The sequence below is a fragment of the Mixophyes fleayi genome, chromosome 7 (genome assembly GCF_038048845.1).
Source record: "Mixophyes fleayi isolate aMixFle1 chromosome 7, aMixFle1.hap1, whole genome shotgun sequence".
Lineage (NCBI taxonomy): Eukaryota > Metazoa > Chordata > Amphibia > Anura > Limnodynastidae > Mixophyes > Mixophyes fleayi.
In genome coordinates, this window is record NC_134408.1 from 129269244 (window position 1) to 129296358 (window position 27115).

General features: G+C 39.4%; 1 protein-coding gene across 1 annotated transcript in view; it reads right to left on the minus strand.

Annotated features, from left to right (window-relative positions):
- The window catches only part of LOC142098168 (sodium channel protein type 2 subunit alpha-like), a 99996-nt gene extending 75055 nt beyond the window's left edge, over positions 1-24941 (minus strand). Inside the window, exon 1 of the mRNA XM_075180731.1 lies at positions 24756-24941. The gene's annotated coding sequence lies outside the window, so the exon portion shown is untranslated. The remainder of the gene's footprint in view (positions 1-24755) is intronic.
- Positions 24942-27115: the final 2174 nt, after the last annotated feature.

The following is a 27115-nucleotide window of genomic DNA, read 5'->3' on the forward strand; positions in this document are numbered from 1 at the left end:
CATATTTTTGTATGTTGCACCTGGTTAATCTTCCATTCTTCTAATTTCTCAATCATTCACTTAAAGATGGAAGTTGCATTTGTTTTCAGTATCTGCATTTATTTACAAATAGCAGCTCTTGAGATGGTTCACAGAGGTGTTTGGTGGGGGGGATTTTTCTGTATGTTTCTTACTAATTATTTCTACTGTAAGCGATTTTGTTGCTGCAAAAAGTAGCGTTTTTTAAAAAATATATATTTTAGATAAGATTATGAAAGTGTCTATTTTGTGTTTGTACATTCCATTGATATACTGTAAATATTTGTGCTGATTTGCTTAAGCTAGGTACACACTGTCTAATTTTCCACCAACTTTTTATGCCGATCGATTTAACATCCGATCGATGGTCTATAGATTATAGACTGCATACACACTAGTCCCGTTTAGACAGTAAATAGAAGAGCAACTGTCCCGATAGTGACTTTTAACAGCCATGAACAATGGTTTAAATTTCGTACACACTGAAGCGACATTTGCGGGTCATGTAATGATATACCAAAGACATTAGCATAAAGGGGGAGAGCTTTCACCATAGTCAAGACCCAAAAACGCATAAAACCAGAAGACAACACTGTATCTTCATTTATTCATACTTTTTCCCCTACAATGGATACAGTAGAAGAACAACAAGCAACTGCACTTTTCCTGCTTGCTGTGGCAAGAAGACTGCAGGTAGAAAGATTGGTTCAAGAGGAGCGACACATTCTCTTATATGCTCCTGCTACAGGAGATACGGGACAACAACCCAGATGACTTTAGGAATTTCCTGCGCATGAATGAAGCCACTTTTCAGGAACTGCTCCAACTTGTAACCCCTCTCATCCAGAGGGAGAACACCCATTTAAGGAGACCCATAGCACCGGAGCAAAGACTGGTGGCAACGCTAAGATTTTTGGCAATAGAGAGGACACTGGCAGATCTGAAATACAGAACAGCTATTTCACCTGAAGCTCTTTGAATGATAATACCTAACACCTGTGATGCTATCATCGAAGTTCTCTGTGAACAGTATATGAAGGTTGGTAAAAACCAATAGTCTTCATTATAAAAAATAATTGAAGTTTATTAACATAGATAATATTAAAAATAAACATTATAGTAGTAAAGTGCAATGCAAAAATTAGTACCGAAGCAACAGTTTATAATTGTTCATAGTGCAAAATTTCACTTGTATCCATTTGAGATATGCTCCCAGTATAATGTTACATATTTCCTGAGTCTATTGGTGTGCATGTTATATACGGTTGAGGCATTATGATTTGTCCGCCCATAGTAGCATGCTGCAACTGTGCTGTATGAAATGTGTACGCTTGTTCGTGTCTGCGGTTAGATGGTGAAATAACTTTTTCCGGTCATAAATCCTCTGCGGCAGCCCTACACATAAGATCACACACCAGCCACTCCATTTAATCTTGTATACGCTTGCTACAGCTTTTCATTTTACAAGCCGGTGTAGCTCCCAGGAGATCAAATGTGTCCTGTTCCTTTTTTTTTTGCCATCTTTTGCTTCTGAAAACTTTTTGGTGGTACAGGGACCTAATTAAGACATAGGCAATACACATAATAATCTTGTTTTGGTACAACACTACACTTTATTAAACTGGCTGCCATATGCTAGACGCATCAATGCAATAGACTACTGCTGTTGCAATTCCGTTACAATCATCTAATTAACAAGTCATTGATGTGCGGACAACGCACCAAGTGGGACAGGTACAGGTATCTGAAATTTCCATACACATGCCCCCAAATGGAGCCCCAGCTCGAGGAAGTATCGGGGGATTATCGTGGATCGATCGTAAATTTATACACACTACACGATGGAAAGGTGATTGGAATAAAAAAATATATTGAACGGTACGACCAACTAAGTGAGGCGACAATCGACCATTTGGGAACACATTCGACCATCGTGCCACTACACACACTGACCCGACTTTCGAACGAGCGGTCGTGTCGGTTGGTTAAGGCTATTATTGTACGAAAAACCTGTAGTGTGTACCCAGCTTTAAAGAGCATGTAAAGTCAATATTTGGTATTAATAAATACCAAAGGTTGTGTATTACTGAACTGAATAATATACGTGAAATAGCTTGGGTGTTTAAACTTAGTACACATGTCTACCACGCTCTATTGCACCTCTGCAGCAGGCTGACATATTAGGAGGGAGGAGCTTCTCCAACTAAACACCCACTGACTGACAGCTATAGATCCTATTTGCCAACTCTCCTGGAATGTCCGGGAGACTCCCGAACTCCGGGTAGGTCTCCCGGACTCCTGGGAGATCAGGCAAATCTCCCACATCCTACCCACTTCCAAGTGAAGTGGGCAGGATGTGAGCCTCAATGACACGATTCGCTGAGAATGGCATCATTTTGGCCCCGCCCCATGCAACGAGATCAATATTTTGCATCGGGTGCCAAAATGAAGCAATTACATGCACCCCGCCCCCTTATACCCTCCCACCAAGCCCCCTATCCAGGATCTCCCGGAGGACAAGAAATGAAAGGTGGCAGGTATGTATAGTAGTCAATCTTTCTTTGCAGAAATGCACATTGTGGAAATCTTAATTGATATCCAGGGGGTCAGGGCCAGTGATGTCACAGGAACTCAGTCCCAGCTTTGACCTGTATTAGATCCTATCAGGACATTGTATTAAAGTTGTGGGAGGAGCTTCAGCTGTCTATAGTGGAGTGGAGCGGTAATACCTTTTAACACAGCTGGAATGGCGGAATGTCAAATAAACATTGAACAATGTATTTTACCCTCTTGGTTTATTTATGAACAATGTTGGGGTTTAAGGGAGAAGACGCACACCATTTAATTTACTGTGTTTACCTGATTGCACTCATTAAAGCAGGATAATGTGGCATCCTTAATAAAGCAGGCGCACCATTTTATGCCATTATTTTTATAAGAAAACGGAAGAGATTATTGCATCCTGTAGTGTTCTCTAATTCCTTTTGTCTGGCTCACACGATGACTGCAGCTTTGCTCTCAAAGGAATAAATATATTTACTAATTGATATATTAATGTAATTTCATAAAACTATTAACCTGATTGTAATTTACAACACTTATTGCATTGGACTCTCTCCAATAAGTGCATCTTTCTAGATGCAATATGTTACATTAGCCTTCTACATAGTATCTGAAGAGGGGAAGGATAAGTGGCCAAAAAGACCTGTCTGCTGTCTTTCATCAGCTTTGTTGGAACACCCATTTCTCAGTTCTTGTAAGTTGCATTTACAGATATTCACCCAGGGCCTGATTATACAATAGGCTGACTAGGCTGCAGCCTAGGGCGCAAGGTATTTTGCGGGTGCAAATTTGTGACAGAGAGAGGCATAAACTGAAATTAATTATAAAATATAAGAGGACATTTGTCCTCCAAAGTTATACCCCATTCACACTGCCTAAAAAACCCGGGTTTTGCAGGGGCGAGATCCAACAACCCAGGTCGAGGCTCTGTGTGAAAGGACGTCAGTGTAAAATCCCGGGTCTGATGACCCGCGAATTAGACCCAGGACTTTTGCAGGGTTATTCCTGTGTCAGACCCAGGTTGCCTGCAGTGTGAACGGTGCGACCCGGGTTAAAAAACCCATGTCTCACTGAACACCATTGACAAGATAAAAAAAAAATCATCATCACAAGAGGAGCCAATCAGAGCTTCTCTTGTGATGTTGCCAGGGAGAACCGGGCAGACCCGTGTTCAGTGTGTACACGGTCTACCCAGGAATTTGCCGGGTCCAAGGTATAGTGTGGACGGGGTCTCTGAGCTGGGATGCTCTGTGACACGGCAAAAACCCAGATTGAAGAACACGGGAGATTTCATTGTGAAAGAGGTATAAAAAGAAAACATGAAAGAAAAATGTAGTAAGCTTTTAATCTTGATTATTTCCATGATAAAAGGCTGGAGACAATTAGCCATCCTCGGACAGGGGCTTATGGTGTGACAGTGGCCTTGCTGCCTGGTGTGCAATACTTTGCTGCATTATATAGAGGGCGGACTATCATGGTGGAAATGTCGTCACTTAGCCCCGCCTCCGGCCACTTCCTCCTCCAGGAGGAAGACTTGCACTTTCGGGATTCCGGGAGACTCCCGAAATTCAAACATTCAGGGAGAGTAGGCAAGTATATTCAAAATGTGAATCAAAAGGATCAACAATTTTGATATTATCAATATTAGTGGCTCCAAATCCAATTATGCTACAACACCAACCCAGTCTGTATTGAAAAAGAACACAGGATTGTAACTGCTATAGGAAAAAAAATTAAATTAATCTTTTTTAAACAACAGTGATACACAGAAGTCACAATGCATACAAAATTCACTGTTAAAGAACCACATAATGTATGTTGTACGACACAAGGAAGAAAAATAGCACTAGCCAATTATTACATTAGAAATAATTAAACATTTGTGTAAACAACGGCTGTCCTAAATTTTCATCCAGGAAACACAGACATTGTGCCAGCATGTTGTAGGAAATTGCTGATCTTCATACATCTGACTAGCTGCGGAAAATATTGCTCACAGCTCTCTGTTATAGGCAAGTACTAATTTTACAGAACAACACTGAGGTGTGTGATGCGTTGCTTGACATAAAGATACCCCAGACACCCCCAGTTCGGTTGTCTGGGGAGGCTGGGTGATCTATTAGGAGAAGGAGCAGTTATAGCTGGAGGTTCATTGGCAGATTTCGAGCATATTATCATTCTTCTAGAAAGATCTTAACTAGGGATTACTTATGGGTAGTAAGGTTTAAAAGTGACACAGGTCAAACAGGTTCCACCTTGCAGAAATTATAATTGTGTTGATTCAGAGGAAGGCAAAACAATAACGCCCCAGCGCGACAGTTCCCAATTTAGCCTCACAGAGGGGGAATCAAACTTCATGACCACAAAGATTGGTTCAATTCCCTGAATCAATAATGTCCTCAATAATGTCCTCTACTAATTCTAGGTACAAAAAAACATTTCTTGCAACAAAAAAAGCATCCAATCCATTTTTAAATTTTGTTTGCTTGTACATTTGCCATCACCACCTCACTGTTAATGAATTTCACAGTTTAACTACTCTTACAGTAAAGAACCCCTCCCTATGCTCATAATAAGACTTTCTTTGCTTCATTCACGACTGATGACTCCTTTTCTCTGTATGGATATGAAAAGATCATAAGACACATTTGTATGGACTTCTGATATACTTATAAATATTAATTAGATGACCTCTATAATTCATATTGACATTAAATTGAATCTAATCTCATGTGTGAGTAAAATAACATAGTTGTGACAAAAGTCTAATGCATTTTTATTTTGTAAGTTATAAGCATTTTGAAGCATCACTGGACATAAATAGCCTCATGTAGAGTTAAAAAAAAATTTGCACCTTGGCATAACCATGTTGCATCGAAAGGGGGGTGGGGCAAACCTATAATGTGCGTAGACTTAAAGTTGTGAGGCACCATGTCTTATCTCAACTCAATCTGAAGTGTAAAAATTAAGCTATTTATTATTTGTGTGTAATATGCAAAAGCAATCTGTGAAGATACCGGGTTTTCTGGCCCAATGCTACCCACTTCACGCTGGCTGGCCACCCACGGGTGCCTTCCTATGCCAGGGAAGTCTACCCAGTACCTTCTAGGATTTGTATAGTCACTCAGGCAAATGCAGTTATAAAAATACAACAGTATATTTATTGTCATACAAACAAAACTAGAATATTATGTACACACAGTAAATAAATGCCAGACAGGTTTACCACATCATCTGTCCCTTTCCGCAATAGCTTAAGGAGTTATAGTCACCTGGCTGTCCAGTCTTCACGACCCATGGATTTCTCTCAGCTGCATATATAGACTCTAGTTAGTGAACAACAACTCAAAACTAGATCTTGCACTCTTCATGAATGAAATCCCAGAATGAACACCCTTCCCCCCTGCAGCTCCAGCCCTCTCACCAGTATTGTGGACACCACCTGATCTTTACCCATAACCCTCCTGGCTTTAGTTTAAGGACAATGAATAACATTACTGCAAGTCATCAATATATAATACACAATATGCATATTTACATTGAACTACAATGTCCCCTTAACCACATGTAATTGGACAATGCAGTTGTAGTCTGGTGAGCTGTGGAACAAAAGCAAGGGCTATAAAAAGTACTATAATCCACATTATGTGAGAAACGAGACACACAATGGTAATCGTATCACACTCGTTTCTTCACACAGCCAGTATTTTATCTGCATGCAAAATACATAAATGCACTTTCACAATTGCAATCTGGTTTTGTCCAAGATCAAATTTACTCCTTTTTTTGCTTTTCCAATAACTCTAAAGCAGGCCCAAAGTCTGTCCATGACATAAATTGTGGCATAAATTTATTTGAGCCAAGTCTGGATCCTATTGCATTTACAAATGTAGACATATGTATACTTTATATGAATTTTTTAGAGGACTGGTCAAAAGTTTAAGCACCTGTAAGCACAATATATGTGTGCTATAGATAAAAATTTAGGACAACAGTTTACATGAATGGTACATTATTTTGTATTTAATTATGGGCTAGTTCTATGCTATTTCTATGAAATATTTGCTTTAAATGTTTGCTTAATAAAATACTTTGTACAGTAGCTATCTATAATAGTGAATTTCATATTAATGGTGACATCTGCAGGATTCATTTGAGTTTCATTTTTGTAAACAACAGTTGGAATCCTTTGTTTTTGTCAATATACATTGGCATTTGAAGTCCCACCATTGTTCTTGTTGTCTTTTCAGATAAGACTTTCTCCATTGTTGCCTACTCTCCCGGAATTTCAGGGAGACTCCTGGATTTCCGTGAGTCCTCCCGAATTTCTGGGGGTCCTCCCGGATTTCTGGGAGTCCTCACAGGAGAGCAGGGCAGCCTTCCGGTTCCTAACCACCTCTATAGTAAAGTGGCGGGGGACTGGGCTTATGACATGTATCGCATGTCATCATGGCCCCACCCCCTGTTGTAATTGGTCAGAAACTGTGATAGACGTTTAGGTGGTGTGGCCAAATGACGCGACCCGCCGAGCTCTGCCCCCAACATGCCTATCTCCCCCAAATCTCCCAGAACACTTCCTGCAAAGTTGACAAGTATGACATTCTCTTGCATGTGTGTGCAAACATTTCAACCTACAGGCGCACTTAGGAGGGTTTCCAGTTGCCCAGAAACCCTCATAAACTTTAGTCATGACAGCTGTCTGGTTTAGAATGAGGAAACAGCTCATAGGAACCTCCTCCTTCTTCCTGCTTTAAAAAACTATAACCTTTAGTCTGCAGTATAGGACCCATTTTGGTGGGGATCTGACTTTGTTTTAATGAACTTTGGCTTCAACAAAATGGCCATCATGATTGTTTTTACTTTTGGCTTTAGTGTAATGCAATAAACATTACTTGTGATATTCTGCATTTTCTTAACTGCTGAGAGTGATGTGAAGCAGTTGGTGAGTAACTAACACTGAGGGCTAGATTTACTAAACTGCAGGTTTGAAAAAGTGGAGATGTTGCCTATAGCAACCAATCACATTCTAGCTGTCATTTTGTAGAATGTACTAAATAAATGATAACTAGAATCTGATTGGTTGCTCCAGGCAACATCTCCACCTTTTCAAACCCACAGTTTAGTAAATATACCCCTCATTGGATTTCTTTCAGTTTAATTTGATGTGAGGAGGAAATTAGTATTCATTTTGTACATATGTCATACTTTACAATTTTTTATATTGATTTGGTAAGATGGTAAAGATTGATTTATTTAAATGAGGTTAATATTAATGTAGAGTTTTTAATGTATATCTTACTGCCTAATTATTTTTTTACATACATTATTACATTTATATACATTGTACCGTTCTAATTTTATTATTATTGCACCAAGTGTTTTCTCCCCCCTCCCCCCCCAAAAACCAAGTATTTGGAAACTCATGTCTAGCAACTCCACCTCTATCTGCACTCCCCCCTCAGAACTATAATGAGCAGTACTTTACTTTCTTATCAGACATATTACTGAGAGGAGAGGAGAGTGGGAGGTAAAGGAGAAGGGGAGGGAGCAAAAGGAACTACTGAACATTACTCATGGCTTCCGGCTGTGTGTAAACAAACTCATTGTCTCCCACATAAATGTCTTTATCCTAAGAAAAATGTAAAAACAAACAGTAGTTTTACATTTAATTTCCTGCACACAAAACAAATAAAGACATAGAATGTTGAGGCTAGTGACCCTTTAAACTTTATTTATTTACCCCAGTACAAATGGAGTTCAATGGATTTTCCAACTTTGTTTTGAAATTATGTGTTTGTTTCTCATTATCAGACCTCTTGGTGCTTATGACTTATTGGACCCCATATCTGGTTTTTCTCAGCTCACTTTCTCTGGTATCTTGAACCAGTCTTTAGGGCTTCTAATTTTTCATAAGACTAAATGTGAACATCATCGTCCTCATTTATTTATTTACATAGCACCACTAATTCCATAGCGCTGCACAGAGAACTCACTCACATCAGTCCCTGCCCCATTGGAGCTTACAGTCTAAATTCCCTAAAAAAAAAAACACACACACACACACACACACACACACACACACACACACACACACATTAACCTACTAATATGGTTTTTCTTTTGGATTGTGGGAGGAAACCGGAGTGCCCGGGGAAGACATACAAACTCCACACAGATAATGCCATGGTCAGGAATCAAACTCATGACTCCAGTGCTGTGAGGTAGAAGTGCTAACCCCCAAGTCACCATGCTGCCAAATTTCTGCAGATTCAGAAGCTTTGACAGCTACATTTAAAACAGCAATGTCTTTAAGGGCAAGTTTTACCTTACCACAGCTGAGAAAATGTTCTCTTGCTTGCCTTTAAAGAGCTGATAATATTTCAGCACCTTGGACAGTGGCAGTTGCTGTGGTAGAGATAATGGTTTATACAACGAGTCCTCCACATACATGCAGTGGATTTGTCTTTACCAACAAACCACATTGTGGCCCTTGAACATACATAAGAATTATACCCCTTTCATTGACTTACTCTCTGTCATTTCTTCTGGACGCTGAGTATGTAAGTGCTCTCTCAGAGATGGTGTAAACCACTACCTTTATCAGGTAAAAAGTCCTCTCTGTGGGCGATCAGACACCCAGGGGCAGATACAACACAAAGGGGCAGCATATGGAGTGACTGTCACCAAGAGACCATCACCAATAGATGACCAAAAACAAACAGTACAAGCACTGTCAATGGGTGAGTGTGTGACAGGTGAGCTGCATGCGGACTGACTGTCACTGTCTGTGAGAAAACGAGGGGTTGATTTTACTTTAACCAGTCTGCACCTCATGTCTCACATTGATTTCACTTTAAACAGTCTGCACCTCATGTCTCACATTGATTTCACTTTAAACAGTCTGCACCTCATGTCTCACACTGATTTCACCTTAACCAGTCTGCACCTCATGTCTCACATTGATTTCACTTTAACCAGTCTGCACCTCATGTCTCACATTGATTTCACTTTAACCAGTCTGCACCTCATGTCTCACATTGATTTCACTTTAACCAGTCTGCACCTCATGTCTCACATTGATTTCACTTTAACCAGTCTGCACCTCATGTCTCACATTGATTTCACTTTAACAAGTCTGCACCTCATGTCTCACATTGATTTCACTTTAACCAGTCTGCACCTCATGTCTCACATTGATTTCACCTTAACCAGTCTGCACCTCATGTCTCACATTGATTTCACCTTAACCAGTCTGCACCTCATGTCTCACATTGATTTCACCTTAACCAGTCTGCACCTCATGTCTCACATTGATTTCACTTTAACCAGTCTGCACCTCATGTCTCACATTGATTTCACTTTAACCAGTCTGCACATCATGTCTCACATTGATTTCACTTTAACCAGTCTGCACCTCATGTCTCACATTGATTTCACCTTAACCAGTCTGCACCTCATGTCTCACATTGATTTCACCTTAACCATTCTGCACCTCATGTATCACATTGATTTTACTTTAACCAGTCTGCACCTCATGTCTCACATTGATTTCACTTTAACCAGTCTGCACCTCATGTCTCACATTGATTTCACTTTAACAAGTCTGCACCTCATGTCTCACATTGATTTCACTTTAACCAGTCTGCACCTCATGTCTCACATTGATTTCACCTTAACCAGTCTGCACCTCATGTCTCACATTGATTTTACTTTAACCAGTCTGCACCTCATGTCTCACATTGATTTCACTTTAACCAGTCTGCACCTCATGTCTCACATTGATTTCACTTTAACCAGTCTGCACCTCATGTCTCACATTGATTTCACCTTAACCATTCTGCACCTCATGTCTCACATTGATTTTACTTTAACCAGTCTGCACCTCATGTCTCACATTGATTTCACCTTAACCAGTCTGCACCTCATGTCTCACATTGATTTCACCTGAACCAGTCTGCACCTCATGTCTCACATTGATTTCACCTTAACCAGTCTGCACTTCATGTCTCACAAAATGTCAACTATAACAACAAGCAATTTTCTACCTCTTTAATATTCCCCAGATCCCTAGAGCGCAAGTGCACTGTCCTATTACTTATGGGTAACTTTACCCAGTGTTGATAAAGTCGTTCTATGCAAGTGTGGTGTGCTTTATAATTATGTAAGGCAGTGTCACAGCACTTCTACAATGTTGAAATGTATAAATGTATGTCACTAGGAGAGTCACTTAATCATCCTGGCCTTGCCCTTTAATCAACCTGAATATGCCCCCATTGTCTGAGATTGTGGCCAGATAGACAGCTTAGAGTTAAACAAGCAGGGGGCCATGGGGTGTATTGGTACTGCCCTGTAGCAGGCCCATTATGACAGCTGGCAGATTTCTGAGGGGTGATATATCTAAGTCCACCCAGGAGAAAGTCCCATGAATGTGGGAAATCTAACGGGTTTTAAGAGGAGGGACCCAGCCATGGGGCAGGTGGGGCAGAGTACAGAGCTTGCTGTGTTGGAGGGGTCAGGCGTTGGAGCTATAGGCTTCTTCTTGACTACTTCATGCTTCCTCAGTGCATCACCCCGTGAGTCTGATTACTTGGGTGGGCCTGCTGGAGAAGTGGGACTTTGTATCAGATTCCTACCGCACTGGTAGGGGGGAAGAAAATTGGGAACCAGGAGAAAAGGTGACTGCAGCCCTTTGTTTAAAGTGTATCTTTATTCTGATGTATTGTATAATAATAAAAGTACCATAGTTCTTTATAAGTGCTTTGTCTGTGTGATTAGTGAACCTCTAGGGGGTACTGAGGTTCCCTGGTATAGTAAGGCACTCATGGTTGGCCAGTTAGTGCGAAGTGAGTATAGCTGGGCCAGATAAACCCGGTATCCTCACACTATCACATTGAGAGTGTGTTCTACATACAGAAGGAATGTCAGAGATAGCAGAGTCCGATGATGTCATATGAAGAGACAGCAGACAAGGGGGATGTTACAGGAAGATACAGCAGAGAGAGAATGTCACATGGAGAGAGAGCATGTGGTAGAACTTGTGCAGAGAATAGAGAGAACAAGAAATGACTGTACAGTGAGCATGGCAAATGATGATGGGAAAAAAGATGGAAAAAGGGGGAGAGAGACATATGAAAAGGAGAATTTTAGAGTGAAATAAACAGAAAGACATTGACAGTGTTAGAAAGATAAGGAAAGAGAGTTTCCTTCTTGCCTATGACTTTTAGGTGAGCCCTCACACTGGAGCCATCGGCAGTGTCAATACCTTGCCCACAAAGCCAGATTGTGTGATATGGGGGAACTTGTTGGGTACACTCCACAGTAGAATTCAATGGATAACAACATCCACATGTGGCATGAACTTTTTGAAAACTTAAACCTTTTTGCTGCTTGTTAAAGGGACACTTTTCTTCATTCCGATAGAGCTCTATGGGGACAGCAATTCTTGGCGAAGATGGGGTTAATGCTGGAGAAATCTGTACTTTCTCTGGCGGTAAACCTTTATAAATTAGGTGAAGCAAATTATAAGCCTTTTCACTGGAGCGACAGATGTGACTCCAGAGGCATACTGGTTGGTTAATTGGCTTCAGACAAAAATTAACCCATGTGTGTCTGTGTTGTAGTGAATGTAGATTGCAAGCTCCACAGGGGCAGGGAATGGTGAGATTAAATATTCCCTGTAAAGCGCTGTAGAGTATATAGGCGCTGTATAAATAACTGTTAAATAAATAATAAAATACATGTGTGTGAAACTCGGACATCATGAAATGATGCTTAAAAGAAGGCCATGCACTTTCTCTTTTTACAAATTATTATTTAACTCACAGATCACTGCAGTGATTACTGGATGATATTTATAGATCACATTTTTTGTTTACCAAATGTAGTATTGTTATACTATTCTTCCCTGTACCTTAAATAGTTAAACACCAGTTACCTGGTTAAAGCAATGTATGACTCTCATGAGACCATCTCAAGAGACTTAATAGTCCACAACAAAGTAATTATGATATCTTAAAGCACATAATATATGCTGACTCTGCTTGTAAAAAATTGTTTGGATCCTTTTTTTACTGTAATTTGCAATTTTTAGCGCATAATTCGTTCATTGCTGCCATTTATTCTCTATTTTCAGGATAAATCGGACATAAACATTAATAATTAGACCATTAGGCTATATCTTTTAAAATAACTATATGCCCTATCACTATTTTATCAGCATGTGGTTCATGGCAAAATTTCCAAATTGTGGGAAGGAAGGATTCTGTATCATGGAAGGCAGCACGTCATTGACTAGACCAGGGTTTCCCAAACCCAGTCATCAGGGCTCCCTAACAGTGCAGGTTTTCCATATCTCCTTGCTGGAGCACAGGTGCATTCATTACTGACTGACACATTGTAACAGATCCACAGGTGGTCCTAATTATGTCACATGTGATCCGGAAAACCTGCACTGTTGGGGAGCCCTGAGGACTGGGTTTGGAAAGCCCTGGTCTAGACAATGAGCCAGCAATGTAGAACCTTTCTAAGCAGTTTGGAGGGAACATAGGACAGAACATATAATTCTGTCCTGAAGGAAGGGTGGTATTATTGTTAGGCACACTGTAGATTAAGGAGTGGTTGAGATAAGTAAAAGGAAACTCCACTTAACAATTGGTGCACCAGATGTCGGAAGGGCGCAGGAAATGATCATCATGGTGTGTGACAAGTCGTTGGATAGCTGCAGCTCTAGTCTAGCCAATGATGTACCACATTCTATGATATAACAAGCCCGTGTCATGCACTAATTAGTTCCAGTGGTCGTAACAGGGCTGCTACATTGGGCAAGAGATGTAAGGGGTCATAAATATAAGTTCTGCTCAATAAAATATTTTTTTAGAACGTAACACAAATTTTTATGTCAATTCTTTGTCCATGATGGCAATATCCCTTTGGAGCAATGTTGGGAGGAATTCTGGTGAATTGGTCACCCACATCACAATGACAGACAGTGGCCCTAGAGGCAGGAACCCTGTGGTTTTACTACTTGGTAAAAAAGAAAGTTTTAGGCCTATTTGCGGAGGCATCGTCTCATTAAGCACAACATATTAAGATATTCTCAGGGAAACATAATAAGGCTGTATAATGAGAGATACTTGTGCATAGTGTTTTTAAGTTGTTTCACTATATTATTGTATTCTATCACCATCTCCCGATCTTCAGGGTTTACTCTGTTTATTTGCCAATCAGATCATCGCAGTGGTCACAGCGGTAGGGGATGACCATGCTGCTCATGTGATTATGTTATTGAGGGGAGGGTGGCATTTGACAAGTGCAGTCTCAGGAGGTGATGAGAGGAATAGGAACCACAGACTGAGATTTAGATAGTGGAAGGAGCATGGTACCCAATAGCAAAACAGTGATGTGAGTATCCTGTGAAATCCTGTCAATTTAATTCAGGAAAAACTTAGAGTCTCTGAGCCTAATTCGCGCTTATACGTACGGACATTTGCATAGCATATCTTGCATGAAATAGCTCTGTGCATGCCCTGAAATAGACATTACGTAGATGAACGCAATTGCATGCAATTCATGTCCATACACATATGACACAACTGCTTATGACTTGAGAGGCGCAACGGGGGAGGGAAGGTGGATTACCATAGGCCATGTACAGTACGGACATTCTGAGGCAGATGCGGCCGATTAAAGCCCTGGGTTTGTCATAAGTACATTTGCTTTCAGCCGCATCATTTGCACCCGCTACAGGTCAGGTGAAAATGCCGACTGATAGTGATGACTGATATGGCATAGTCTTTGATTTTAACAGTTACACGTATGTTTGCCACCAGCTATCAAAGAAGTGTATGTAACTAAGATAGACTATATAAATACATTGCATGTACAGTATACGCATTGAAAGCATCTTTATTTATGTAATTAATGTAAAAATATTTATATATTTGAAATGTAATATTTATATAATTGATTATGCTGATAGCAGTTGTTATTTTATGATCAAAAAATGTCTTTATTTGTTCTGATGTGACCTCTTATTGTACATACGCATGTGCAAATACTGCAGTCTGATCTTTGTGTCTACCTACGACAAGAGTGTACTTACACCTAGATTCAAATGGAAGCATATCTTGAGATACACTTGGATTTGAATTTGATTAAAACTATGCACAGATTCGGCGCTCTTTTTAAACCACAACTTACGTGCAAGTTACAGTCGAACATCAATCTGGACTTCTGTCTAAGGATTCATACATCCAACTTCTGTGAATTCTGAATAGTGCTAAAATGTCTCAAAAGGCTAAAAACAGACTTTGCGACTATAGTGTTGAGCAGTTTTGCAAAATAGTGAGGACAACTATTAAGACTACTGATGCAACAAATCTTCCATGTTTGGTGTTAGTTAGTTTCTGTAGAGCCAAATACACCTGTGGCTTTCAAAAGGCTGATACCAGAGAAACCGCTTTCCTTGGTACTAGAATTCTGACATGACAAAGGGTCATCTAGTTGCGTCTTGCACACCTCCGTGAATCACAGCAGGTAATAAAGTACTTAGAAAAATGCTTCACGAGCAAAAATAAAGCTACATTATGATGAGTTGCAATTGTTTGCAATATACATCTTGCTATATCTAAGCTTACCAAGTCCTATATTATACATTGAATATTGAAAAATGATCAGCACAACCTAGTATGGGAACAATTTATTATCAGATATCGTTTGTAACTTGTTTCTAAAAATTGTTATGTTAATTACATGTATCAAATAGTACAGTTTAGGGGCTATTCTCTTCTACACTTTAGCTGGAAAAAAATGTTCTGCATATTTATTCTGCCAACCACTTTAAACAGGTTCTACCTTTGGCAGTAGATTTCTGTGTTTCTTAAGAATATAACATTATAAGCATCAATTATGTCACCTGACATAATTCCTAATGCAATAGGAACGATTTGAGTAAATAATTATGACTCTTTTTTTTCTGCACGAAAATGCTTTTCTTTTATGTTGTAACCCAGGGAAACAGAAATCGCATTCCCTTGGCTTCAGCATTTTAGATAATAAATGTCAAATATATTGTGTACTCAAAAGGTTTTTCATAGGGAAAATCAGTACAGCAATGGCCGCGCAGCACGGTAGACACTGATGATTGTGCCAGATGGAGGTGGTGAGTGTGCAGGTGTCTGCAATGAAAATGGTCAGCAGTGGAAGCTGCAAGTTGTATGTAACGTCAAAATGTAATAATCAAAAGCAAACAAAAGAAAGGACGAACAGCACAAACCCAAAATATGATAAAGAAAAAGTAGTATTATTTTAAGACAACAACAGTGAAGACACATTGGCACTAGAAAATTTTGATTAAATAGATGAAAGTCCTTGTGAAAGGCATGCAGGCTGCCAATGAATTCTCCTAATTCTCAGGTACAACCATGGTGCAACAAGGATTACATGGATGCATAAGAACACCTCCCCAGTCTAATGTATCTGGAGTACTAGTCACTCCCCATTTAGTTTGTAGGTTCTAAAAACAAGTCCGCAATCTCACATTAAATATACATCTGATCATTTTCCTTATCTGTCCTTCTACACCTCTATATCTTATTTTCACAATCTCTCCAGAGGTTACAATTACACAGACACAGGCTCACAGCTCTCAGCATGTCATGTGAAGTGAGAGGGAAGAGAAGGAAGGGGAAGATATTACAGTACATAGAGCAGCCAGAGCTCAGAGTGGTGTTTCAAAACCTCTCTGCTCACTACATTAGGTGCCATGTGGGAGTGGCTGCCATGGTCCATGACACAGTTCATAATCATAAATCATTAATAGCAGCCTGAAGAAACAAAGCAAGGGAAGTGGTAATAATTAGAGATGCTCACTGACCCCTGTGAACTGGTTTTGGTTTTGGATCTGGATTAGCTTTGTGTTTTGGTTTTGGTTTTGGCAAAACCACCCTTGTGTGTTTTGGTTTTGGTTTTGGGTTTTGAAGGAAAAATCCTAAAATATGCTAAAATCACATAATTTTGCTCTATTTTTGTTCCTACATTATTATTAACCTCAATAAAACTAATTTCAAGTCATTTGCAGTCAATTTAGACCACTGCACAGGTCACGATATTATTTTCATACACTTTCGGACAAATACTGCAGCGACCTGGCTGGATGATAAGCGACAGAGCAATGAAACAAACACACGGCAGTTCCTAGCACATCTAGGACACATTGGCACACAGCAGTGGCAGAAAAGAAAAATGGGGGTCCACCCTCCTTCCCACCCCTCGCTATGTTGGATCTTAAAAAGGAATTCAAAAAGATGACGTTTTGCCTCATTTTCAACTCCGAGGGTGTGTGACAGTAGGCTCGTTATTTGGATCTCCTAAGTTTGGGTGTGTTTGTTTCTTGAGGAACCGAGCCTGAGCATCTATAGTAATAATAGTATTCTTGTTATAGCCAGCCACAGTGATTTATGTATCTAAATAAAAACACTTCATTTTTTTCACGGGATTGCTGCTCTAATATGTCTAGGGATCGAGGAAAACATTTTATGCAGATCAGGGTGTGTGAATTAATTTCCATTCCTTATGTATAACTGCTATGTTCAGGGACCCCTATAAGTTGCTATTCTTTTATTATATTCTTTCATTTGGGACACACTTTGGAAGACCATTTATACTGAAGAAATTACTGTTATACACAGAACTACCTACAATTCACCTGAGCAAGGTGAGCATAAATATTACTTTTCAATGAACAATAATATTCAACACACGGTGTGCACTATATTTTTGTGTTTATTTTTCACTTATGAGAAGAGCATTTGATCTACTTTGAGTATGAGTGTTATTCACAGTTCCAAGAAAATTCCCTCCTAATGCTTAAAATTGTGAAGAGGGGTTTGCTATAAAAGCCTCTTCTCACCTTTGGTAGGTGTGAGAATACTTTCATTTTCTCCTACGCAACACATATAAATCAGTGTGCTCAGTATATTACCATTTTCCTTTTCATGGTCCCAAATTAAGGAATTGTGTCACATATTAGGAGGAATAATTTCACTTTATATTTCCTGTCAGGTGACCACCAGACAACCCCCTCCTCCAACATAATATTTTATCATTTGGGGGCATCAATCTTATTAGAAGACCTGCAGATATACATAAAGAAGTCAAAAGTCCTTACTTTTAATGCTTGCCATACTTTGTTCTTTTTAGAATATTAAGGTTTTTTTTCGTTATTGCACCACTTTCTGAAACTACTTGTCATTCTCACCTTAGGTTATAAAGAACTAAATTGTATTTTCTGAAAAAAATAAGGTATTAATTGTATGACTACTGCACTGGAAAATAACTCAAAAGGGTATATTTACTAAACTGCGGTGTTTGAATAAAAAATGGAGATGTTGCCTATAGCAACCAATCAGATTCTAGTTATCATTTATTTAGTACATTCTACAAAATGTCAGCTAGAATCTGATTGGTTGCCACTTTTTCAAACCTGCAGTTTAGTAAATATACCCCATGTTGAAGTTGGAATGTAGTGGACCCAAAGGGGGCAAAAGAGACTCAGCAGAGGGGTGAAAAACATGCCTCAGTAGCAAAGGGGCTAACAAAATATTGAGTATAATCAATTTATATTTATGAAAAGATCCATAGCAATCATATTCTAATGTGCACTTTGTAGCACATATTGGAAAATGAAGCTGCCATCTGACACGTTGCTACGTGTTGCAGCATATTCTTTCCCATAGCACTGTTCTATTAAATAATTCCCTTTATTTTTTTAAGAAAAGGTGCAAAATGATAGTTCTTATATTTTCCACTATTATCAATAGAATACATTTTAGAAGGGACATTCCATAGACTTACTAGTACATATATAGATGTCAAGCAGATTCCTGCATACTTGCCAACTTTTTGGAGTTGGCGTCTGGAAGCCTTTCTGAGGGAAATGACGTAATGACGTAAACGAATCATTTTACAGTGGGGTGTGGGGCCAAATGCCGCGATTCCCAGAGAATCGCAGCATTTTTCCCCTAATTCTGCCCACTTCACTAGGAAGTGAGCAGATGTGGGAGACTGCCATACACTCCCGAGAGTCCGTGGACTCACCTGAAATGCGGGAGTCTCCTGGACATTCCGGGAGAGTTGGCAAGTATGAGATTCCGTCTAAAACTTCTTCATTATATAAGTCTGTGTATTATTCATTTTATACTATCTTGTCGTTGAGTATGTACATTCGTATTTATTTGTATAAGTTGCTCTATGCTGTCATTCCACATAACACTGAAAACAAATTTGTTTGTTGCATATGTCCATATGCCATTAATTCTACCTAAAATTTACGGAAAAATAAAGAAAATGAAAACTTAGTTACAGATAACCTTTACATATTACCTTTATAATGCTGAACATGTTTCCAATCACCTATTTTCACGCAGATATGTATAAATATATATATATATATATATATATATATATATATACACACACACCCTTGGGTCTCATCACAATGCTCAGAAGAGTAGCCTACATAAGGATAAAAATGCAGAGTGGTGACAGACACCAGTTCTGGAGGCAAACCCGTCTGATATTTCTCAGACAGTCTCAACCCAAGCTGGTCCCTGAGGACAGAAATGTGTGCAGCTGTGTTTTGAACAGCAGATAAGCTGCTAAGCATTTTTTTTTTTTTATTTATTTACAGTGGAAACTCTGTAATGCCTAAAAAAAAAAAAGAGTTGTAATGTACCACTGCAAGTACACAATTTTCCACCCACTCTCCCAGATGGTAGGCTGCCATCTTGTGATGGCCGGTCCACTGAAACACATTACTCACATAATCCATCTACTTCTCATTCATTAGAATTATTACATATTTAAAGCTTGGTTGCTTCGAGTTTCAGTGAATGATCAAATATCAATGCCTTCAACATTTATATGAGTCACTGGTTTCAGTGTAAAACAGAACTCTAGAAATTAACAATAATGCTTTTTATATTATGTTGTCTAAAGTGTAATATGATGCAACTTTGTAATTCTTTTTCCATTAGAATAAATAAATGCACGTTATTATAATGGTTTATTTAGAGATTCACCCTCTTTGTAATCTTGATTAATGAGATGTCCACCCGTATAGGGTTTTAATAATTTATTCTTCTCCTCCAAAAATCAGGGCGTCTTCTGTTTGGGAGACACTGACCCCACCTTCTGTGTTTATTTATCTCAACATTGTTTTCCCTGGCATCAGGACAGTGGGCGTGTCCATGTTACCATGGGAGCTTGACCACTCCCCCAAGGGGCTGCCTAGTGCTGTAAAGCATATGGGTTTATGATCTAGCTGGAGTATGGACCAATCAGCTGAATTTCACAGTTTTCTTAGCATTGACAGCAGAATTAGCCATAAGAATCCATGCAAGGGGGAGAGGCATGAATATCTGTAAATGGTACAGGTCTGTGGTATTAAACCCCTGTGCAGACTTGCAAAATTTGAGGAGCCTGTTGACGCTTATGCGGACTTAATATTGCACAGTATGCTTTATAAATGACCAGAGTGTTTTGTCAAATGCACAGATTGCTATCACAAAGGATTGTCCGTATATATCTACATCAATATAGTTAATGATGCTAATATCAGATGCATAAACAAATTGGGGCTGATTCATTAAGAAAAGGAAAGCAAAAAATGGACATGTTGCCTATAGCAACCAATCAGATTCTAGGTGTCATTTTATTTAGTGCATTCTACAAAAGGACAGCTAGAAATGATTGGTTGCCACAGGCAACATCTCCACTTTTTCAAACCCGCAGCTTAGTAAATATACTCCTTAGTATATTAGGTAGTCTGTTTCTAGACTTTGCAGATTTCACTTTTGCTATCGCTGTCCATGAAAAAGTTTAGTATTTAATTAAAAGCTGTTTGTAGACAGCATTGTACTTATGAATGAAAATAACAACAAGTTAACAAATATAATCCAGCTCTTATCTGTGAAATAAATCAATGACAATAATGAGGACTCATGTCAGCTAACATTAAATAACAATTGCAGTTGATCTATTGCTACAGAGATGTGGTAGAACATGAATCACGTCCCCTTTTCCCTAGTTCGCCCATAAAAGATCAGTTCATAAGTTACACCAGTGCTTGAGCCCCGAAGTTTCCCCTCTCCTGATAGACATATGCATCTGAGTCTCAGTCTACATTTGCTCCAATACGTCCTTACAAGCCCCCGGCTTCGCTTGTTCTGCCTCTTCAATCACAAGGTGCGTCTCAGGGCTCATGTAGCGTAGGACGCAAAGTGACGCATACTGCGTGTAATACGCATTTTGCTTCTGTGCATGCCCAGAAGGCACTAGTCATGGTTGTGGCCATATAATCCTCATCATCATTTATTTATATAGAGCCACTGATTTCGCAGCACTGTACAGAGAACTCACTCACATCAGTCCCTGTCCCATTGGAGCTCACAGTCTAAATTCCCTAACATACACACACACACACAAACACACACACACACAGACACACACGGAAATCCACGCAAACACAGGGAGAACATGCAAACTCCACACAGATAAGACCATGGTCGGGAAACGAACTCATGACCCCAGTGCTGTGAGGCAGAAGTGCTAACCACTGTGCCACCGCGCTGCCCATCAGCTGATCGTCGTCATATCAGTTCTTAACTTACACCAGTGATGGATCTCCCACAAGTTTCCCGTCTCCTGATAGACACGTATGTGTCTGAATATCAGTCGACATAAGTTTGCTCTAACATGCCCATACAGGCCCCCTCCTTCCCCATTCCGCCTCAGGAGATACGTCTGACTCAACACATCACTGTAAAATGTGTCTTTTTCCCAGACGCAGTTTACGACCGCATTTTAAATGGAAACTGCGGCCAACTCTACATGATCCCCATTGTGTAATCAAATAATAATGTAAAACAAGCAAAAGTATACTAAAAATAACCTCTGTCCTTCCAAGGTCACCAATAGTATGTCATTATCCATGTCACCTATTCTACATCTACAAAAAAAAATTACCATCATTCCATATGTTGCCTTCCCCCTACTCCTGGTCATTATTCCACATATTCCCTCAATAATTATTTGTGTACATTTGTGTCATCTGTGTGAAATTACAAAAAAAACTGCAACAGACCTTATACAAAATGCACATATTTGGTTTCCTTATACTTTGGAAAATTTGCTAGTTAAATATCTCAGGTTGCATTATTTCCTTAATGTAACTCCAAGGGGTAAATGTATCAAGCTGCGAGTTTCTGGCTTGTTTGAAAAGTGGAGATGTTGCCTATAGCAACCAATCAGATTCTAGCTATCATTTTGTAGAATGTACTAAATAAATGATAACTAGAATCTGATTGGTTGCTATAGGCAACATCTCCACTTTTCAAACTCGCCGAAAATTCTCAGCTTGATACATTTATCCCAGGGAAAGAAGCATTTTTTGCCATTTTCTGCTCATTATCCCTATAAAATAAAAATATATGCTACCAGAATAGCCCAATTGCCCTTCCTTTAACAATGTATAACATTTTGGAAGTTACTTGGATAGACTGAAAAAAAAAGAGAAAAGTTTGTCTGATGTATTTACAAAACATAAGAATGGCTCTGGTCATGAAAGAGAAAACACCCTAATGCCACCAGGTAGTTAAGGACAAAATTAATTTTGTTTAAGTGCCAAAGAGTAGTAATATTTGAGTTTGGGCGTTCCTATCAATGTTAATGTAACCAATAAACATGGAAACATTTTCTGTGACTTTGTGTAGTTTGGTTAAGTTACAAGTTGGATTATAAAAATAAAAGGAAAACCAAAAAGCTAAATTTGTTCCCAACATTTTTCAATACTTTCAAGCGATACATTGCTGCCAAGCAGGTGCATTTAAACATTTTAAAGTTTATCTTCAATTAATTGTAGAGCCCAGAGAATCAAAACATATAGGACCTCATTTAGAGTCGGACGCACAGTCCGTGTAAGAAGTGTAGGAGTGGGAGTGTGCCGCAGCTCGGTAGGGTATTACGAGTGGCAAGCAACCCCAGTTGAGTCCCACTCTTAATACCCTACCGAGCTACGAGCAGTTCCTGCAGCTAGCTAACGCTTGCGCCACCTAATTCCTGCCGCACAGCTTTAGCCCTGTTTTGACGTGTGCTGTGTCTGCACCTCCCTGCGACTAGGATGTATTTACATGGTCACGCCTTCACAATTCTGTGTTCCTCCCATTCTCTCGTAGTGAGTCGCAAGCTGTCGCAAGTGTTAATTGCGTCCAAGATGCAGGCGGATTTGAAGCTTTCTGCACATGCGTGGTGGTGTTTTTTTGGTTAGATGCGCCTAAATCGGACTTTGCGTCCGACTCTAAATGAGGTCCACAGTGGTCACTTAAATAAATATACAGAATAAGAGGAATGGTACTAGGCAGTTGGTCAGATTGGAAAATAGCATAAAACACGAAACTCCAGGGACAAACTTTTAAAATGTGGGTCTTTTCCAGAAAGTAGGGACAGTTGGCACGTGCTGGCTGGCAAATATTAGCCCAGGTGGGGGCAAGACTTGGCTCAGCAGCCTATTAGGAACATTTTAAAGGAAAACAATTGCAGACAGTCCAGTGACCCAGTCCTATGGGACCAACCTGGCTGGCAGATAACCCCGAATCCAGCCAGCCCCTGACAGTTGGCAACTATGGGTGAGTTGTTAAAAGTTATCTATTTGCTGTAATATATCTCATATCTAACGGAATTTGGAAGCAGTGTATATTACATATTGTTGCAGGAGTACAATAAACAATAACACAGAGTTCCGTTTTTTACTCTTATATAATTTGTTTAACTGTGACTGATGAATTATAATGAATGTAAACCTGGTACTGTCTATGAACTGATTCAGCTCCCTGTACAGAGATGCCATAAACTATCTAAGTTTCAATGTACAGTAAACTAAAAATGATGACAGGCATTGATATACAAAATTGCTAATTAAATATCATCACATAAATAACACACACTTAAACACTCAATAAAAGCATCCTAAATTATAACAAACACAAGCGTGAGAATCACCCCCCTATGTAACAGTGTCAGTTTAATAAAATGTCAAGAAATCAACTTCCGTTCTATTAATGTTTTTTCACTTCAGCCTTATGGGTATTATATTAACAGGTTGGCAATGAAGACTTAAGAGGGACCTTAGTGCTGCCACACCCACGAAGACAAAAAAAACTCCACATAAAAACAAAGCAAAATTCTCCCCTTGTGACAAGGTTACATATAATCCCTAAATCTTTGTCTTACATAAAGAATGCCTTTCAATCTGCATATATTACCATTATTTTGCATGATTTCTGTACAATTAACCTTTCAGCTAAGATCACATAACAAAGAGCTAGAAATGTCCAGAATACAATTAGTACATTGGCAGATGACAACGCCCAGCAAAATTCAAGTATACAACCTCAGTTTTTGCTATAAGGACCCTTTGTTTTTACAATCATGAAAAGCAGCAAGCGGAAGGGTGTGATTAATCGTAACTAACCTGGCAAATTAAACCAAGAATTAGAATATGTCTATGTATATATTTTAGTGATTTTATTTGTTACAATTTTTTTTAAAAACAAAAGCAAATCACAGCTGATCACTGAAACTTCTTTTTATGATCTGCGCTTAAGGTATACAAATATTCAATACTTTGCTACATTAAATAAGAAAGATGCTATATGAAAGGCCTTTTACTAATCTCACTAAAGAGAAAAAATCCCTGAGGCCTAAACGATGTGCCTTTATTCAGGAATATAGCAGCAGGTTCTAATAAACACAGGGCTTCCAATAACAGATTTGATCTTGGTCTGTGATTAGCGTGGTGCTTTGAGGGAGCTGACAGAAACCAGACACAGTTCACCTTCTCTTTCCCTCAAGGCTAGCAAAGGATAAATAAGTATGTATAATTATATGCTGATGACAAGATTATTATAAGCAACTGTGAAAGAAAAGCATGCAAAATTCGCCTGCCTAACTTGCAACAGATACCATGCAGGTACGGAGCGGATTATGGTTTAGAAAGCTATAAATATCAGGTGATTAAAAAAATGACAATTGTAATGGTTCTCTGTCATGCATTTCAAGAGCTGCAGACCATGTGTTAGAAAGCCAGATGCTAAGAGGAGAAAATGCAACTGTAATCTTACCTGATGAGGAGAAAATGAGAGATCATAGCACAGGGTATAGGTACCGTTCTGCTGTCCTTGCCAAGGCAGGTTGTTTTTTTTTTGCTTTGAGGCACAGAAAGCACAAAGCGGCCACATTCATTTCACACTGCTTGCAAAACAGAACATAAACCCCTTCTTAGTGTTCTCCATCCCCTGTGCTGGTGCTTTCTCTATGGTCGGTAATGTATGAAACTGCAAAAGAAATAAATATATAAAAATACATGCAACACCTCAATATGGTAGCTCCATCTACTGGTAAAAGAGCAATAAGGACTTTGGGATCAGACAGTGCATTGATTACGTACTTCTAGTATGTATAATGGGTATAGATGATTGTACATCACTTATGAATGGATAGGATACTATAATCAGATACGTTATAGTAAAATCATGGCATCAAAGCAGGTTCTTATATAGTAGGGGGTGTTGTATTTACAATGTATTTCAGTGTTCAGGTTTAATTCAGCTATATTATTTTAACCCCCTGTTTGCCTGGTGGGTGTTGTAGGTGCATTATGTTAATGTCAGATACCTCTGGAACTCAGGTCAGTCACCTGACTCTAACTCACTTAAGGCTTCTGGGAGTGAATCAGCCAACAGGTTATCATCATCATCATCAACATTTCATAGTGCCAGCAAATTCCGTAGCGCTTTACAACTGGGAACAAACATTGATAAAACAATACTGGGTAATACAGACAAACAGAGAGGTAAGAGAACCCTGCTCGCAAGCTTACAATCTATGGGACAATGGGAGTTTGAAACACAGGGGCATGTGCTACATCATATTGCACACTGGACCAGCTAGAATGCAAAGGTAAAAGTATTGAGTGGGCTGTATGATCAGTCACACAGCAATGTTGGTCAGAGGGTTGTTGTCTTGTGTTAGCTGTGTAGAGGGTGGTAATAGGGTAACCTAGGGAGATTAAGATGGTGGTTGAGGAATATTATAAGCTTGTCTGAAGAGGTGGGTTTTCAGAGAAGGTTTGAAGACTAGAGGTAAGTCTTATTGTGCGAGGGAGGAAACTCCACACAAAGTGGGTGCAGCCCGAAAAAAGTCCTGTAACCGGGAATGGGAGGATGTGACGAGAGTGGAAGAGAGACGCAGATCTTGTGCAGAACGGAGGTGTCTAGTTGGAAGATATCCATGCAAATGCGGGTTTAAGAACAACAAAGGTCATGTAGATACAGCAGGTGTAGCAATGTACAGTTTCTAGTGATGTAATGAATGTGTGCCAGACCATGGGGTATGTTTACTAAACTGCAGGTTTGAAAAAGTAGAGATGTTGCCTATAGCAACCACTCAGATTCTAGTTATCATTTACGTAATATAATCTACAAAATGACAGCTAGATACTGATTGCAGTAGTGCAGGCAAGTTTTAGGCTATGAATATATTGAATAACAGGTGTGTATGCCTTTTAAAGACAGAGGGTCCCATTTAGAGTTTGGCACATTTAGCATCCAGAACGTACAAGTAAACATTCAGTTTCCGGGGTTTTCCTTCCAACAATCCTGTATCGGGGATAGAGGGACAAGAAACTAAAGAGGCCAGACTACCGAAGTGGCCAATGTTTTTGGAAAACACAACTATTCTAAGTGCATATATATTTATTATGTAATTATTTTTATATATCATTTGATGGTACATTTCTGGGCTTCTTTGATTTTTCTCCTTCTCTTGGATTGTGCATCTCACCCTATTGGGTGACATTGTCATCTGCTGCTAGAACTGCCGTCCTCTCAATGAACAAGTGAATAATTCATTTTTCTACTAATATTTTGACAATATATTGACATTCCTTCTCTGTCGCTGTGAGTACCACTGACTTTATATCACTATTTAGGGTTCAGCTAATCAGAAGTTAGTAGATAGTGCTGTGTTATGATCATCATCACATATCATTTCTCTAGGCCTCCCGTACCTGTGTTAGTTCACATGTCCAGGGCACGTGTTATACTTATGTTTGTGCACCCTTACAATACTCAACTAACGCTTGTCCGCTCCCATTCTACCTCTCCAGGCATAAGGGGTTGCAGTTCTAAGATACACTAAATTAGGGTTGCATTTTTGGTACACAAATACGGATACATTCTCCACGAATATGGATACAAGTCCACGTACAGTTGTCTGCTTGAGCACATACTTTACATACATACATGTATGTATGAGTTGTATAATCTGCACCCACAGATGCATTCTTGTACCAATGCTACATGAGCCATGCTATTCCCTGGTTAGCACTTCTGCCTCACAGCACTGGGGTCATGAGTTCGATTCCCAACCATGGCCTTATCTGTGTGGAGTTTGGATGTTCTCCCCGTGTTTGCGTGGGTTT